Source organism: Cervus elaphus, chromosome 12, assembly GCF_910594005.1.
Source record: "Cervus elaphus chromosome 12, mCerEla1.1, whole genome shotgun sequence".
In the NCBI taxonomy this organism is placed as follows: domain Eukaryota; kingdom Metazoa; phylum Chordata; class Mammalia; order Artiodactyla; family Cervidae; genus Cervus; species Cervus elaphus.
The window spans coordinates 5,814,635-5,833,632 of record NC_057826.1 but is presented as its reverse complement, the minus strand read 5'-3'; positions in this window follow the sequence as shown (position 1 = coordinate 5,833,632).

Genomic DNA, 18,998 nt, shown 5'->3' with positions numbered 1-18,998 from the left:
GATGAATAAGTGATCAGCTCCATTGTTGGTGAATTGTATTTTGGGAGACTGCCCTCTAGACAATCAGCCTAGTCATGTTCTGGGACTGTAGGACACTTGATTCTTAGAGTCTGTTGGTGGCAGGAGGCAAGGGGTGGGTAAGAGAACATTTCACTTTAAAAATTTCCTGGATTTATATTAATCTCTAAATGTATGGCCCTTTCAGACATTTCTCACTTGCAAATAAAAACTGCTGTCTCACTATCAGGAGTGGCATGTCTTAATACAAAGAATACTTGAATTTTAAAGTGCTTCCATATATGTTATTTCAAGAAGACATGACGTCCTTTAGGAGGAGAGAAACATTTTTGTTTTTGTTTCTGCTGAAGGTCACCTTGGGCGATTGAAAAGAAAAGCATCCCTATGCATCCAGATTCATTTATTTTTTGGCTTGAATTTTGTAGCAGAGGAAAAAAGCACCAGTTTCCCACTGTTTCCTGTTCTTAACAGGTCCAAAGCCTGCGGGTGGTCTGTGCAGTGGTGGCAGCAAAAGCTTGTCACTTGGAAAAAGGAGTTGCCCGTGGTCTTTCAGCTTGTGGTTTCTTAACTGGAATTTCTGGGATTTGCCACCAACTTTAGGGAGTTTCGTTTGGAAAACTCCTCTTTTTAATTATGATTGTGTCTGTATCTTAATATAATTTCCCCTTATTTGAAGCTAACCTTACATTTTTGTGTTAAGTTTTATCATTGATTTTGTTGTGACATAAGATGACATTTCTACAAAAAAAAATATATTTCCTAATTTTGTTCCAAGGCAAAGTACAATGACTTTTGTCTGAATTAATGAGTAGGTTGATACCTTATAGACTATGGAAATGAGAGGGTAGTTATTGCAACTTAATTTTTTTAAATGGATAAAAAATTTATAATCAAATATATAACTTCAAAAATAAAAAGTTGAATTTATGTCAAATTATAATCAGAAATGGAAATTTAATGCTTTTCTATCTAGGCTACATATTTGAAATATTAATACCAACTTTCAGGAAGTTTATTTCAGTAATACCAACTTTCAGGAAGTAAATTGATATAATTTAGTCTTTGTGCTTTTTTTAAAATGAAACTTCTATCTCTAACATTATTTTATTCAACAATTGCTTGAGATATTTTGTGTTTCAAGAATGGTTCTATGTCCAGGGTATCCACAGATAAATATGATATACCTGATACTCACAGACTAATTAAGGAAAGTAGTGCATTCCAAAAGGAGCAGAATGAAGGGAGAATAATGACTTTATAAGACCCACTGTTTTAATCTACTTTTTGCACCAATGTAGAAATGAGAAAGAATGATTCACTTACAAGCAGTTCATAACATTCTGTAGACAGGTGTTGGTTGGTGGCCCTTTGGTATTTGGATGACCATGCATGAGTTATCATTATATAGATGAGAGAGCAGAACATTGAAAGCGATGGGCTCCAGAGTTAGACAGAATGAGTGTGAACTGTAACAATGCCCTTATTTCCTATCTCTGTGACCTTGGACAAACGATGAGCTCCCCTAGTATGCATGACTCCATTGCAAGAGCAAGATAATAATCATGCCTCCCTCATTGGATTGTGAGTATTAAAGAGGTGATACATGTAAATCATTTAGAACACTTTCTGAAATATTGAGGATGACCATATGCTATGGCTTTAGAACTGCAAATTTCATGCAAATATTCCAAGTAGAAAATTTTTTAAAAAATGTTGGATCATAGACAAAATATTTTGATAAAAGAAGGATAACCCATTTGAAATAAAAATTAGATCAAGTATCCAGAATTTAGTGATATTGCTCTAACCAATGAGTAATCTAGCAGGATACCAATGACAAGAAAGATGAATGGACTCTGGTAAAAAAAAAAAAAATGGTAAACTTTAACCTTATAAGATCATTTTGTATACTTGAAACATGGCCTTTGGTAGGTTCTTTAAGTACGTTCATTTACTGTGCACAGGAATCTCAAGAGATTTAAATAATTATCCCCATTCTAAAGATAAGTCTATATAGCTAAATTGCATTGATCATAGTTATACAGTTTGGTATATGCATTTTCTGGATTTGAGCCTATGACTTCTGACTCTGAAACTTGAGTAATTAACCACTGCTTATCTCCTTTGATCAAATTGCCAACATCCGTTGGATCATCAAAAAAGCAAGAGAGTTCCAGAAATACATCTATTTCTGCTTTATTGACTATGCCAAAGCCTTTGACTGTGTGGATCACAATAAACTGTTGAAAATTCTGAAAGAGATGAGAATACCAGATCATCTGACCTGTCTCTTGAGAAACCTGTATGCAGGTCAGGAAGCAACAGTTAGAACTGGACATGGAACAACAGACTGGTTCCAAATAGGAAAAGGAGTACTTGATCAAGGCTGTATATTGCCATGATGCTTATTTAACTTATATGCAGAGTATGTCATGAGAAACGCTGGGCTGGAAGAAGCACAAGCTGGAGTCAAGATTGCCAGGAGAAATATCAATAACCTCAGATATGCAGATGACACCACCCTTATGGCAGAGAGTGAAGAACTAAAAAGCCTCTTGATGAAAGTGAAAGAGGAGAGTGAAAAAGTTGGCTTAAAGCTCTACATTCAGAAAACTAAGATCATGGCCTCTGGTCCCATCACTTCATGGCAAATAGATGGGGAAACAGTGGTAATAGTGTCAGACTTTATTTTTTGGGCTCCAAAATCACTGCAGATGGTGATTGCAGCCATGAAATTAAAAGACACTCACTCCTTGGAAGGAAAGTTTTGACTAACCTAGATAGCATATTAAAAAGCAGAGACATTACTTTGCCAACAAAGGTCCATCTGGTCAAGGCTATGGTTTTTCCAGTGGTCATGTATGGATGTGTGAGTTGGACTGTGAGGAAAGCTGAGTGCCGAAAAATTAATGCTTTTGAACTGTGGTGTTGGAGAAGAGTCATGAGAGTCCATTGAACTGCAAAGAAATCTAACCAGTCCATCCTAAAGGAGATCAGTCCTGGGTGTTCATTGGAAGGACTGATATTGAAGCTGAAACTCCAATACTTTGGCCACCTCATGTGAAGAGTTGACTCATTGGAAAAGACCCTAATGCTGGAAAGAATTGGGGGCAGGAGGAGAAGGGGACGACAGAGCATGAGATGGCTGGATGGCATCACTGACTCAATGGACATGGGTTTGGGTAGACTCCAGGAGTTGGTGATAGACAGGGAGGCCTGGCATGCTGCAATTCATGGGGTCACAAAGAGTCGGACATGACTGAGTGACTGAACTGAACTGAACTATCTCCTTTGGGGAGGTTGAGCATGAACTGTGCTTACACAATATGGATTCTGATAAGTCATTTTAAAAAAGGGGCAGACATCTCACACTGGAGAACTAGCTGGAGCAAAGGCATGGAGATGAGCAAGCTATTACTGGGGCACATTGAGAGACCCAGCTTGGTCAACATGGTTGGGTTGAACCTGAGATGGGTATAGTTGGTGATGCAACGAAAAGCATATACTACGAGACTCAAAGTAACTCAAGCTAATCCATTCTTTTACGCATAAGAATAAGTTTAGGGGTAAGTGATTACTAGGTTGCTAGGGATAGTTTAATGATGCTATAGGGCTTCCCTATTTTATTTTTATTCTCTTCTGCCTCTGTAATGGAATGGTTTTTTTTCCATATGCATGTCATTTTATGGTTACATTTCAGCTCAAAGTAGAAAAATGGAAGAAACTTAGGGAAGAAGGCTTAAAGATCTATGCCAGCCACATCTTATTTGCCTTCTTTAGGGAATCCATAGGGCTCCCAGAATTACCACTACCCAAACTCCAACCAAGTAGACTCTTGCCTAGGTCTCAGTGGCCTGAACGAGCTCACACAGTCTTCCTAAACTACCCGGGGGCTGGTCAACTTTTAGTATAATAATTAGTTTGTGGGATACATTATGTTGCAGTAGCTCAGTCACGTCCTCTAAATCTTGGTGGCTTTAAGGACAAGGGGAAAGAGAGCATGGGGAACTAATGAGATATTTTAAAGCTTTGGTTTGAAAGTGATGCTTTCTATCTTTGGCATGTGCGTTTTACCTAATACAAAGGATTCTGTTTGTTCCCCAAAATTTAAAAATGAGAAGAAACTGTGTAAGGAAGCAACAAAACTTTATCCAAAGCTACCTCTGTCTTTTCCTGAGTTTATGCTATTATTTGCTTGTTAATTTAGAGACAGTTGTGATAGTTTTCTGAGTAAATCTTTGTGGCTTTGAGAGTCTAAAACATGGAATTAGATCACAACTTTACCTTCTCAAATTCATGACCGAATCAACTTCCCAAACTTCCTTAAAATTGATTTCTAACTCTAAAAAAGAAAGTAAACCCTCTCTCCTGGGTGATGTGGGAGAATTGATAAGAAGAGGTTGTTGAGGCATTATGACCATTCTAGCTCATCAGATCCCTGAAGTTTTCAGCTGCAGTGTTGCCTCCACTTCACAGCCCAGGACCAACTTCAAAATGAATATTTAACTGAGTGCAAAGGCTTAGAAGTCAGGAAACCAAGCGACGAAATGGACTCACAGTGTCTAACTCTGGTTTGAATAATCTACAGCCAATCTTGGAGATGGCTCTTTCATTGATTTTTGTGGGAATGCATTTGGTACCTGTATTTACATCTCTTCCTCATGTTGTTCACATTCACACCTGCTCCTGTAAGTGTACACAGAAGACCACTGCCTTCTGTACTTCCTGTTTCTAATGATCAGAATAGTTTGACCCAGGCTAGGATTAAAAGTTTGTCTCCTGGGGACTCCCCAGTGGTCCAGTGGTTTAGACTCCACACCTCCATGACAAGGGGCCTGGGTTCAACCCCTGGTCAGGCAACCGAGACCCCATATGCTGCTAGGCATGGCCAAAAGATAAGAAGAATTAAAACAAAAACAAAAAGCATTTCTTCACAGCTCATATGTTGAAACCTAATCTTCAGTGGGATGGTATCTGGAGGTGGAGTGTTCAGGCAGTAATCTGACCATAAGTTAAATGGAATTAATGCCCTTGTAAGAAGGGCCTTGAAAGAGTTTGCTTTCTCTTTCTCTCTCTCCATCAAGTGAGGATACAGCAAGAAAGAATCCACCTGCAAACCAGGAAACATACTCTCACCAAGCTCAAACCTGCTGCTACCTTGATCTTGGACTTCCCAGCCTCCAGTACTGTATGAAGAGACCATCTTTTTTTTTTTTTTTTTTCAAGGAGACTCCTTGTATTCCATTCATATATAGTGGTATAGCAGTTGTATTTGCAGTTGCAGTTAAGACAGTTATAGAAGGGGAAAGGAAGTAAAATAGGTGGCCTTAGACCCAGGCAATGTAGGGCCCTTTCCAAAGTCCTACACTTTAGAAGTCCCTGAATGCTGGAACTCTTTAGCTTTGCCCCCTAGAACAAGAAGCTCCTGGGTACAAGGGCCTCTTCTAGCCCATATTTAGTTATTTGAAACCCTGAAGTTGCCTGACCCATGTCCCTAAACCCAGTTCTAATCCTGCACAGACCTCCTGAAGGCCCAGAGTATTCCTTTGTAACCTCTGGGAGGAGCAGGTAAATGGAGCACAGGTTTTAGGGGATGAGTATTCTCACACAAGTAGGACATCCTTCAGGCTGAAGAACCAGACTTAGAGGTGGGAAGGGAAAAGGTGAAGCTGAAGGTTCTCTAGTGGTACCCTTGTCTCAGTTCAGTTCAGTCGCTCAGTCATGTCCGACTCTTTGTGACCCCATGAACCACAGCACACCAGGCCTCCCTGTCCATCACCAACTCCCGGAGTTTACTCATACTCATGTCCATTGAGTCAGTGATGCCATCCAGCCATCTCACCCTCTGTCGTCCCCTTCTCCTCCTGCCCTCAATCTTTCCCAGCATCAGGGTTTTTTCCAATGAGTCAGCTTTTTGCATCAGGTGGCCAACATATTGGAGTTTCAGCTTCAACATCAGTCCTTCCAATGAACACCCTTGTCTCAGACCTGGCAAATTTAAGGGTGAGCCTTCTGGGGGGAGGGGTGGGAAGAGGGCATACGTGAGAGGGAGAAAAATGCAAAGGTTCATTTTTCATTTCAGGCCTTTGTAACTGCATTCCTCTTTCTCAGGGAGAAGGTAGCTGAAGTTTCTGTAAAGAACGTGGTAGAGCCAGATCAGGGAACTTTCTTTGGCTTCATTGTGCTCTGATTGGAAGGAAGCACGCATAGGTGCAGTGAAAGAAAAGAGACACTGGCTGGCTGTGAAGGTGATTATAATTGCTACTGGGAAACTAAAGCTGCTGTTGTATCTTGACTTAAAGAAACAAAGCTGTCCAGTTCTGTGAGCCTTTAGATGTGGTCACTGAGGCGGCTCTATGCTTCCTATCTTCCCCAGTGTATCCCCTACAATTAACCCCGATTCCCTGGGGCCCCATTCAGTTTCTTGCAAATTCTGTTTCTTATAACCTAGAAGAGCTGGACTAACACAGCTGTCTAGGGCAATAATTATCCCCAGCATCAGTGCTGCTCTCCACACGCCTCCAGAGACCCATCACTAGCATGTTATGAGAGATCCCTGTGTTTGGGTTTGAAGTTTGCAAAATCAAAGCACTTTAACATCCTATAAATTGGCTCCCTGTTCCCTTTGGCTGATTGGAGGCGAATGCTGTGAAAGCCCAGCCCATGACTATTTACAGATGGAGAAACTGACCCAGAAGCAGTTTTACTGGCCCCAAGCAGTGGTTGAGACTCCATATTGTCCAAGGCAACCTGTCTGACCTAGCTTCCTTCCTCCATCTGCATGTTCTTTTTCCTTGACTGTACATTTTAAGTGAACAAGCTTTCCTTGCATGCGTGCATGGGAAGTTGCTTCAGTTGCGTCCCACTCTTTGCAACACCATGGACTATAGCCTTCCAGGCTCCTCTGTCCATGGAATCTCCAGGCAAGGATACTGGAGTGGGTTTCCATGCCCTTCTCCAAGGGATCTTTCCAACCCAGGGGTCGAACTTGCATTTCCTGGGGCTCCTACATTGCAGGTGGATTCTTTACTGCATAGCCACCAGGGAAGCCCATGCTTTCCTTAGCCTATTTCAAATATTTGGTACCAAATACAGTATCTAGTTTATAGGTTTCCCAGGTGGCACAGTGGTAAAGAACCCACCTGCCAATGTACAAGACATAAGAAATGTGGGTTCAATCCCTAGGTGGGGAAGATCCCCTGGAGGAGAGCATGGAAACCCACTCCAGTATTCTTGCCTGGACAATCCCATGGACAGAAGAGCCTGGTGGGCTACAGTTCATAGGGTCACAAAGAGTCAAACACAACTGAAGTGACTTCACACGAAAGCTTGCCAATACAGGAGACACAAGAGACGTGGGTTCAACCTCTGGGTTGAGAAGATCCCCTGGAATAGAAAATGGCAACCCACTCCAGTTTTCTTGCCTGGGAAACTCCATGGACAGAGGAGCCTGGCAGGCTACAGTCCATGGGGGTCACAAAAAGTTGAACAAAACTGAACACACACAACAACAACAGAGAGTATCTAGTTCAAATATTTATCCTGCCTTTTTTTTTTTTTTGGTTGCTTTTGCAAAGTGTTGAGAGTTCAGCCCATTGGTGCACAAGCCCATCCTTCTCTCCACAGTTCTAACGTCTAGCTCCTGTGGAGAGCCATTGTGTGAAGGCAATGCTAGGCTTCCATGCCCAATCAATCCCCAGCCTTTCTTCTTAAACTGCCAACAGCGCCAATTAGTACCACATGTGGTGTGAGTTTGCACAGTAGCTCTCGTAGCCAAGCCCTTAAAATGTGGCCAAAATGCAAATTGGCCTGTAGACAAGATCTTGGGTGTGAGTTTAGGGGGAATGAGTTTAAGTACCACAACATAAATATTAGTCCTTTTATTCCCTGTCCCTCCTGGCATGCTTTATACCTTTTAAGAGTAATAGGCAAAAAGTCTTGGAGTGCTCCAGAGAGAGAAAATATGACAAAATACTTTGAACAAAATTCTGAGAGAAAATTATTTAAAACTTAGCTGAGAAGCATGAAAAGAGTTTTGTGTCTGTAGCTGCTTATCATCGTAGCAGAAGCCCCTGAATGTTCGCTATCAGCCACACGTCCAGATCTCCATGCTCCTCCCAACCCCTTGTATCTTTTGCCAGTTACAAGAAATCCCACCATTTGAGTCAGATACCTTGCTTTTGGTGACTATGGACATCTAATCTTGATTTCCCTGGGTGCTTCTTGCTCGAGGATGAGCTCTATCTTTCCAAATCGTAGCAACTCTCCCTTGAGTTTTGGGTTTTTTGTCACATTTTCTTCTGCTGTGGTTCTGTCTTCATGCGGAACTCAAGTCTGGGTCTGTCTTCCTTGGAGAGTTAACCAAGATTCTTGACAAATCTCCTTGCTCATCTTTGTCCTAATCTGGGGAAAATGTGGGATAGTAATGGCATAATAAATGGACCCTGTTAAATGCTGGAGACGCTCATAGGCACTTTATTATAACATGGGTTTAATGATCAAATGATCTCTACAATGTAATTTTTGCCTCCCCCCACCCCCCCCATTATAAAGATAAAGAAATTTCAGTGAAGGAAAGACATTTGTTCTAATTTATACATCTATGTGAGTTTCCCTGATGGCTCAGAGGGTAAAGAATCTGCCCGCAATGCAGGAGACTTGGACTTAATTCCTGAGTCAGGAAGATACCCTGGAGAAAAGATTGGCTGCCCACTTAGGTATTCTTGCCTGGAGAATTCCATGGACACAAGAGTCTGGCAGACTATAGTTCATGGGTTGCAAAGAGTCAGAAACAACTGAGTGACTATCACTTTTCATCATACGTCTACGAGTGGATGCATCTGGCATTCAGACCTGGTAGTCTCATTCACGAACACAAAACCTGAGTGATTGTAGCGATTACAGTTTATAAAGCACTCCCAAGCACCAAGCCTGATGTCAGGTGCCTTACCCACATTTTCACCTAGCCTTCCTATAAAACTGAAAGTATGCATGGTAGGCACAGGGAGGTTAGCTGACTTGTTCAAGGTCACACAGCCGGAAGTTGTAGAAATCAAAGTCCAACCCAAGTCAGCTGACCTGCTAAGCTTTCTGCGCCATTAAGAGGCCTCAGTTGTCTTTAAGACTCCTTCGTCATTGGATCCCTCCACCTCTCAAGAGGAACACCAGTGCGATGTGGGACGTCACAGCTCCAAGGAGTTCTATCAAGGGACTATCTAAAAGTTATCAGTTCTGTATGTTCACTCATAAAATTAGTTCTCATTTTTCCCTTGTGGAGGGTCAGCCAATACACTCTTCATGAGCCCTGAAACATGATGCCATTTTTCTTAAAATAAGTAGACGGCTCTTAGTCCCTGAACAGTGGTTCCCACAGTGCTATAAGATCCTGTTTCTTCAAGTTTCTCACTTACGTGAAATTGCTGGGGCAAATAGCACATTCCAGGGTGAATATTCCCATGCTCACTTTCTATCTGATGGCAGGCCATCCCATTTAAAGAACCAGACGTGGGCTCACCTTGTTACATTGCTGACATCACTCAATGAAACATATTTGGAGTTGTGCTGGCCAGTTGGCATTTTGGGCAAATCAGAGTTGAATTATTTTTCTGTGTTTCTTCTGCTGAGCATGCCAAGTGCTTGTCCAGATCATAATTCGGGCCTTAGCAAGAAAAGAAAAATCTTGCTGACCAGATAAACTAATTTCCCTAATGCATCAAGCTTTCACCCCAAGATTAAAAATGATCATTCTTGATCCAGCTGGGTTTAGTCAGTGACCTGGGCTCTGTGTATATCTTATTACTAACACCCAGCGGCACAAACCACAGTCTGTCTAAGCATTTGTATGGAAAACAACCCTAACCAAAGATTACGCAGTTTGGTTTGGGAAAAGCCATTCGTTCCACATACAGACATCTGCCGGAAAGGTCAGGCATAGGCTGGCCAATCCTTCAACTCTGATTTTGGAGACTATTTTGATTGCAAGTACTATGTCCAAGTGAAATTAAAATTCAAAGAAAACCAAACTTCAGACAGAAATCTTTGACAGTTAACTCAAATTCATTCCAAGCTAAGATTCCGCAGTCTTATTTGAAAGGTGTTAGACCAGAGAGACACGTGATAGAATTTATTACTTTTATTCAAGTACACAGAGGAACAGCAGAGCTAAAGTGTGTGGGAGTTTGTGTGTGTGTGTGTGTATGTGTGTTTGTGTGTGCCTCAGAGAGACAGAGAGAGAAGGATATTACTGTTAGTAAATCTTAAAAGTCAGGATTTTGTTTCCTTGTTTGTAGGGAAGAAATTGGTTTCAGGTAATCAATGTGCAGCTAACAAAATATGGGGCATTTGCTTTAAGTTTTTCATGGAAAGCTATGCAAACACTCAAGTTAATTTAAAATAAACTCCCTCATAATAATGTGAAGGTTAAGCAATGAAAACAATAGAGACTATCAATTTCCATTTCAGAGTATTGGAATGAAGCATTCTTTCAACTTGGGGTCAGTGAACACATACTGTTATAATTTCATACAAGCCTGTGCCCCAAAGAGCTCGTTTCCCTGATCTGATCTGAGCAGGGATGTATCTGTCAGGGAAATTCATTACCAGTCTCCCAGCAACGCCAAATGAAGTGAACCGCTCAGCAGGGCACACAGCACATGGACAAGAAGTAAAATCTACTACTATTTACTGGCTACTAAGAGAAATTTCCTTTTAGGATCCACAAATATGGGTTTAATTTAGTGGGGTTGATTTTGAGGTGGTGGGGAGAGATGGAGGGATAAAAAAGGAGGGGAAGTTTCAGAACATGTTTTTCTCATGTAAACGGAACAGCATGTTTCTACCAACGGAAGAAAAAGACCAATCTAGCAATCTTTCTGGCACATGTCAAGTTCCCATCTCTGCTCTGGGCTTGAGTGCAGTAAGGTCTGAATCCAGAGAGTGCCTTATCCTCAATAGCTGGGAAACAGTGTTTATCACATATCTCTTTAACTGTCTTTGCTGCTATGCTAATGAGAACCTAGCAATTGCCTTTATCCAACACAGTGAAGAGATGAAATGTTGCATGCACGCTTGAGGTTGTGCTTGGATTTGCATGGGTGTCTGTCAGGATGGTAACTGTATTAAGAATTTTAGTGCAGAGAGCTTTTGCTCATTTGTGATTTGAAACCTATTGTGATTTAAAACTCAATGGGCTACAAGTAGATTAAAGACAGCTGTGAGTTCTTTAAAGGATGGAGTCTACTTCTGCGCCCCTTAGGTAGGTCTAAGTGACTTACTTGACTAATAGGATGTGAAGGAAGTGGCAGCTGGACAATCTAAGTTTAAGTTGTAAGAATCCTAGTAGTCTCCTGCCAGGTCTCATGGAAAGCTCGCTCTGTTAGCCCGGAGCTTCCATGTATGAAATTTGACAACCTCCCACCCCAAACCAAGCCCATCATCCTGTAGGCTCTTGATCAGCATTTGAGCTGAGTCCAACTTTTGGCACATCCCTGCCAAGGTGCCAGAGATGGTTTGGACCAGTCTGCCGCCTGCTGAATACCAAGGTGACAACACTCTTAACAAAAGAAAAATTTCCCAGCTCACCTGTCCATCCCCAGAACCACGAGAGCTAGTAATAAATTGTTTTAAACCATTCATTTGAGGACTATTTGTTAAGCAGTAATAGATTACTGAACAAAGCATGATTCAGCAATGGAAGTATACTACTCTATACTCTAGAATTGTCATCTAGTTCTTGCTTTTTCGCCATATTTTTGTTTCATTGAATCTCAGATTGATTCTTACACCCTCTTACAGTACCCTCTGCCCCTACCCTTGCCCAGGACAGATTAGATCCTCATTGTCTTCATTAAGACCTCATCCTTCAAATTCAGCGCCCTTAGGGGAGGTAATTTTTCAATTATGTATTTGTTTATGCAGGAAACATAAATCATATATCTATCAAATGTAAACAATCATATTTGCTGCTGAAAACAATTGGGAAATCTCTTATTTCCTTTTCTATACTCCTCAAACCTAGCACACAGGGAGTTGGAGTTTGATATATACTAATTTTTTTTTTTCTAAATTCAAACTGAGGGCATGCTCATTTTGTCCAACTTAATTGATTTGATCTGAACTTTTGCATTTACTTTTGTACAATAGGATAATGAACTTTAGTAGCAAAGAGAACTAAGTGCAAATCCTGGCTTGGCCAAATATATGTATGAATGAAGTGAAGTTTGTTTTTCTTTCATGATGAAAGTAACCCACTGAAGCCAGAAGACCTGGGGGTTAAAATCCCAATTTCACCACATTTCAGCAGTTCTGCGTTTTCCCTGTTGTAAAGTGGGACTAATATTATACAACTTTTAGGGTGGTTATGAGAATTAAGTAAACTAATGTTTGTAAAAGTTGACTTAAAACTCAACATTCAGAAAGCTAAGATCATGGCATCCAGTCCCATCACTTGATAGCAAATAGATGGGTAAACAGGGGAAACATTGAGAGACTGTTTTTGGGGGCTCCAAAATCACTGCAGATGGTGACTGAAGCCATGAAATTATAAGACACTTGTTCCTTGGAAGAAAAGCTATGACCAACCTAGACAGCATATTAAAAAGCAGAGGCATTACTTTGCCAACAAAGGTCTGTCTCATCAAAGCTATGGTTTTTCCAGGAGTCATGTATGGATGTGAGAGTTGGACTATAAAGAAAGCTGAGCACTGAAGAATTGATGCTTTTGAACTCTGGTGTTGGAGAAGATTCTTGAGAGTCCCTTGGACTGCAAGGAGATCCAACCAGACCATCCTAAAGGAAATCAGTCCTGAATTTTCACAGGAAGGACTGATGTTGAAGCTGAAGCTCCAATACTTTGGCCACCTGATGCAAAGAGCTGACTCGTTTGAAAAGGCCCTGATGCTGGGAAAGATTGAAGGTAGGAGGAGAAGGATACAGCAGAGGATGAGATGTTTGGATGGCATCACCAACTTGATGGGCACGAGTTTGAGCAACCTCCGGAAGTTGGTGAAGGACAGGGAAGCCTGGTGTGCTGCAGTCCATGGGGTTGCAAAGAGTTGGACACGATTGAGTGACTGAACTGAACTGAATGTGTATAAAGTGGCTTAAACCACATATTGTGCATAGTAAGCACTAGGAAAATGTTTATGAAATAATGTTATTTTAAAATGTGACATTTAGAATAGTACATGGTATATAACAGATATGATGACAAGTATTTTTTCTCATGCCATGTTCTTACTTTGCCCTTTTGTGCAGTCTATTAGCACTTTAAATTAATGTAGCAAATGTATACATTGTTTGTCTTTTAAAAACATTAAGTGTGTATGAGCTGGAAAATAATTTGATTTAATACTACATGCTAAAGGTATGTGGATAAATCTAGCCGTGTGTTGATCAAAGCACATACCTGTTAACCCATGATTGGCTCAAGTGAGAAGTCTAGATGAGCCTGTGCCTGGGTTTTGATTCTCCATCTTTTTTATTACCTCATTTACCGTTGATTTTGAAAAATCCAATGTTACTGAATGGCAGTGAGTGATACTTGGTTAAATTCTCACCAATGCATCTATTGTGTACTTTTCTTCCTTGAAAGTTATTTCAGTTACTTAATGTTTGCATTACTGCTGGGAAGAGATGTGGAGGCAAGAAAACAAAAAAAGGGAGGTAGGAATATAGGCACATTATAAATTTCCTAGAAATTCAGTGTCATTGGACAGAGCTTATTCCTGTTTCATGCAGAACTTTATACTAAAATCACAGAAGTTTAATTACATTTAACCTGTTAATTATATTCTTTAATTTGGATAAAAATAGAAGTATGAACTTCTAACTTTTACAATTACCTATGGGCAGTTAGATATCCTTAGAGTCGGCAATCATACTGGCAAATTATACTCTTTGTGTATAGCTACATAAATATGAATATAAGTATAAATGTATAGATTTATTTTTCTGCATATATAACTGGCATTCCAGGTTTTATTTAAGCCAGTCATGCCCCAGGTAAAATTTAACAGCCCATTGAGAAACATAAGGGCTTTTCAAAAACTATATTTATATCTAATTTCTAGTAGACATCAAATGGCGCTTGCCTACAAGTCAGAAAAAAAAATGAGACTAAGCAGTTACAAAGGCATTGAATTAAATAAAGCAACTACTGAACATTATATAAAACAAATATTAAAAGTAGTACAGATGATTATAATAAGTGAGAAGTCAGGGGCAGTCTTCTCAGGAGTCATTCTGACCTGTCATTTTTTTCTCATATAGCACCTTACATTCTGTGGTCTAACCGTTCAGATTCTTAATTTATTTTCCATCAGACTGGATTCCTTAGGAGATGAATCTCTATGTGACTTCACGTTAATGACACTGTGTTGAAATACTTTGCTTACCTAGATGCATTCTGCACTTGCCTATGATCTCCTGGAAGATGTAGAATATATCTTTCTTTAACCCAGCTTTCATCTCAAATCTAGTGCATCACAGAATTTCAAGTGGAACTTTTCTTCGTGACTTAATTTGTCTAATGACCTAAAGATAAAAAATAATTGGTGACAAGAAATCCTGTGTTTTAGTGAAGGCTGCTTTACATGATCCCATGAGATTTAGTAAGAGTTGGGGAAACTGGCTCCCATATGTAGAAGAAAAGGCTAGAAACTGAAAATTAAAAAAAGCATTAAAAATGAAAATTCAGAGAAGAAAGTGCTACTGCTGCTTTCTGTCATCTAAAGGCGAGCAAATATTTCCCTCTCCCCTTTTCCTCACCCCCATGCTCAATAAAGGGAAAACCAGAAGAATTGCTCATAAACCCTCTGTATTTTTTTTCCCCGAAATGGTGACTGACCTCTTCATTCCCATGTAGACTTTTGCTGAGATGTAAAGGCTGATCCCTTTTCTATTTGAGCCACCAAAAAGCAGAGACATCACTGCGTCAACAAAGGTCCATATAGTTAATGCTATGGTTTTTCCAGTGGTCATGTACGGATATGAGAGTTGGAACATAAGGAAAGCTAACACCAAAGATTTGATGCTTTCAAACTGTGGTTCAGGAGAAGACTCTCGAGAGTCCCTTGGACTGCAAAGAGATCAAACCTGTCAATCCTAAAGGAAATGAATTCTGAATACGCATTGGAAGGACTGATGCTGGATATGAAGCTCCAATAGTTTGCTCGCCTGTTGCGAAGAGCTGACTCATTGCAAAAGACCCAGATACTGGGAAAGATTGAGGGCAGGAGGAGAGGTGGGAGATGGAAGGTAAGGTGACTGGATGGCCTCACCTGCTCAGTGGACATAAGTGTGAGCAAACTCCGGGAGACAGTGAAGAACAGGTAAGCCTGGCGTGCTGCAGTCCATGGGGTCACACAGAGTCAGACAGCCGAGTGAACAACGGTCTGATCCTCTGCTGACAATGCAGCTGTCAGAGCATGGGAGTGCCCTCGTGAGTATCTGATATGTGTCTGTGAAAAGACTTGCGCTTGCATTTTACCTGGAAAAGTCAGAAAGATGGAGTTTCTGGTGGTAAATTTTAGAGCTGGACAAGAGGATAGACCTGTAGTAGGGAGAGTAATTACTTGTATTATTTATCAAGACAAGATGAGCTAGATACTGGTGGCCAAGTTTGCTTCAGGAAAGAAATTGGCTTCAAGGCCCCAGTGGGTCAAATGGACTCTAGCAGATAGATACTCTAGGTTTACCATCTGGGTCAGGAACTGAGGGGGGGTGATGAAGCATCAACCAGGGCTCATCACTTTGTCAGGAAAAAAGTACAGTTCAGTCATTGGAGGGGAGGTAGAGTCGGAAGTGCCTTGAAAAAATCACCCACATGGACCCATGCTCAAGCGTCAGTATTCTGATACCTAACATAGCAGAGATACCAGTCACCCAACATTGCATCCAGGAGTTCACTCCTCTGCTTGAAAGGACTCATAACCTAGGAGATCCCTGGCATTGGAAGACAAAGCACATGAGTGGGGAAAAGCAATGGAAAAACTAGACAGTGCTAAACATTTCACTATAGAGCACCTAGTTGTAAATGAACATTTTGATGACTTTTGAAAAATGATTAACAATGCAGAAAATGTGGGTTCATTTCCTGGATTGGGAAGACCCCCAGGAGGACGAAATGGCAACCCACTCCATCATTCTTGCCTGGAGAATCCCATGGATAGAGAAGCCTGGTGAGCTACAGTCCATTGGGTTGCAGAGTCAGACGCGACTGAGCAACTGAGCATGCATATACACGGGTGTAACGAGTGTCCAAGCAAAACACAGAGCCTTCCAGTCACCTCGAGGGGGAAATCCCTTCTGCCTTTTCACAGGTTATTGCTTCCTAGCTTCGTTCCTGGCCCTAGGCAACCACTCATATATAATACTCTCTGTCACTATAGTCTTTTATTTTTTTCCCCCAAATTTCAAATAAATAAGGATCATAAACACAGTACATGTTTTTGTGTTTTGCTTCATTAATTCATTCAGTACTTTTTGAAATCTATACACACTTGATGTATTCATAGTTTTTTCCCTTTGAATTCTGAGTAGTATTCTCTAATATGGGGATACCATGATTTGTCCATTCATCTGCTGATGAACACTTGAGGTTTTTTCTTTTTCCTAGTCTTGGGCTACTGTGAGTACACCTGTTATGAACTGTAAAGCCTGTGTGTAAACTTGTTTCCTTTTCTTGAGTTAATAACTAGGATTGCAATTTGTGCATTATATGCTAAGCATATGTATTTAACTTTTAAGAAATTGTGAAACTATTTTCCAAGTTGTTGTTGTTGCTGCTTAGTCTCTAAGTTGTGTCCGACTCTCTGTGGCCCCATGGACTGCAGTGCTCCAGGCTTCCCCGTCCTTCACCATCTCCCAGAGTTAGCTCACACTCATGCCCATTGAGTCAGTGATGTACTCCAACCGTCTCATCCTCTGTTGCCAAGCTGTACCATTTTGCAATACCATCAACAAACGTGTGAGAGTTCTGCTTACTCCACATCCTTATCAAAACTTTGTGTTGTGTTTGTAAAATTAGCTAATTTTGTAAATGAGTAGTGGCATTTCATGTAGGCTTCTTTGTGTTATGGTTTTGATGTGATTTTGAGCATTTTTAATGCTTTTGTTGCCACTAATGCATTTTCTTTTGGGAAATGTTCAAATGTTTGCCTTGGATTGTCTTGTTATTGAGTTGGACACAACTTCCCTGGTGGATCAGGTGCAAAGAATCCACCTGCAATGCGGAAGACTCTACTTTGATCCCTGGGTTGGAAAGATTCCCTGGAGAAGGGCATGCAACCCACTCCAAGATTCTTACCTAGAGAATTCCAGGACAGAGGAGCCTAGTGGGCTACAGTCTAGGGATCACAAAGAGTCAGACATGACTGAGTGACTAACATTTTCACTTTTCATCTTATTATTGAGTTGCAAGTTCTAGTATCCCATTTATATTGGATATAAATCCTTTGTGAAACAGATGTGTCACAAACACTTTATTTTCCCAAGACTGTGACTTGCCTTTTCATTTTTTTAATCCATATCTTACCTTCCCTCATAGTTCAGTGGGTAAAGCATCTGCCTGCAATGCAGGATACCTGGGTTCAGTTCGTGAATTGGGAAGATCACCTGGAGAAGGAAATGGCAACACACTCCAGTACTCTTGCCTGGAAAATCCCATAGACAGATAAGCCAGGCAGGCTACAGTCTGTGGGGTCACAAGAGTCAGACATGACTTAGTAACTAAGCTACTATATCTTACAGAAAGAAAAATATTTTAACTTTGTAGAGGACAAATTATCTCACTTTCTTTTCTGTTTCATGTTTTTGGGGTTCCAACTTAAGAAATCTTTCCCAAAGTTATAAAAATGTTTTCTTATTATTTCTTTCAGAATTTTTACAGTTTTACGATTTAGTTTGCTCTATGATCTGTTTCAAGTTATTTTCTGTATATATCAAGAGACAAAATCTTAGTTTTACTTTTTTTTTTTCAAATTAATACTATGTTGTTCCAAACACATCTGTTAAAAAGACTGTCTTTTCCTCACCTGAGTACCACTGTTGTATAAAAATTAGCTATACATGAATGGGTTTATTTATGTACTGTCTGCCTATATGCTTATCCTTACAAAGATATCAAAGATATCTTGATTATGGTAGCATTATGTAAGCTTTGAAATCAGGTATGATAAGTCCTCCACATTTGCTCTGCTTTTTCAAAGTAATTTGACCACCCTAGGTTTTTTGCTTTTCCACATACACCTTAAACAAGATTTCTTATTTCTACAAAATACCTCTTAGAATTTTCTTTTTTTTTTTTTCTCTTAGAATTTTCATTTGAATTGTGTTGAATGTGTTGATAAGTTTGGGGAGAATTAACATCTTACTAATATTGAATCTTCCAATCCATTGGCCTAGAATATTTCTTAACTTATTTGGACTCATTTAAAAATTTGGCTCACAGTCATTTTCTCCCATCTAGAAGCTTCCATAAGCCTCTTATCCTTATCCATCAGAGGGTAGACAGAATGAAAACCACAGTCACAGAAAACTAACCAAACTGACAACAGGGACCACAGCCTTGTCTCACTCAATGAAACATTGAACCATGTCATGTAGGGCCACCCAGGATAGACGGGTCATAGTGGAGAGTTCTGACAAAACATGGTCCACTGGAGAAGGGAATAGCAAAACACTTTAATATTCTTGCCTTGAGAACCCCATGAACAGTATGAAAAGGCAAAAAGATATGTCACAGAAAGATGAACTCCCCAGGTCGGTTGGTGCCCAATATGCTACTGGAGAAAAGCAGAGAAATAGCTCCAAAGAATGAATAGGCTGAGCCAAAGCAAAACTAATGCTCAGTTGTGGATGTGACCTGTGATGAAAATAAAGTCCGATGCTGTAAAGAACAATATTGCATAGGAATCTGGAATGTTAGGTCCATGAAGGTAAATTGGAAGTGGTCAAACAGGAGATGACAAGAGTGAATGTTG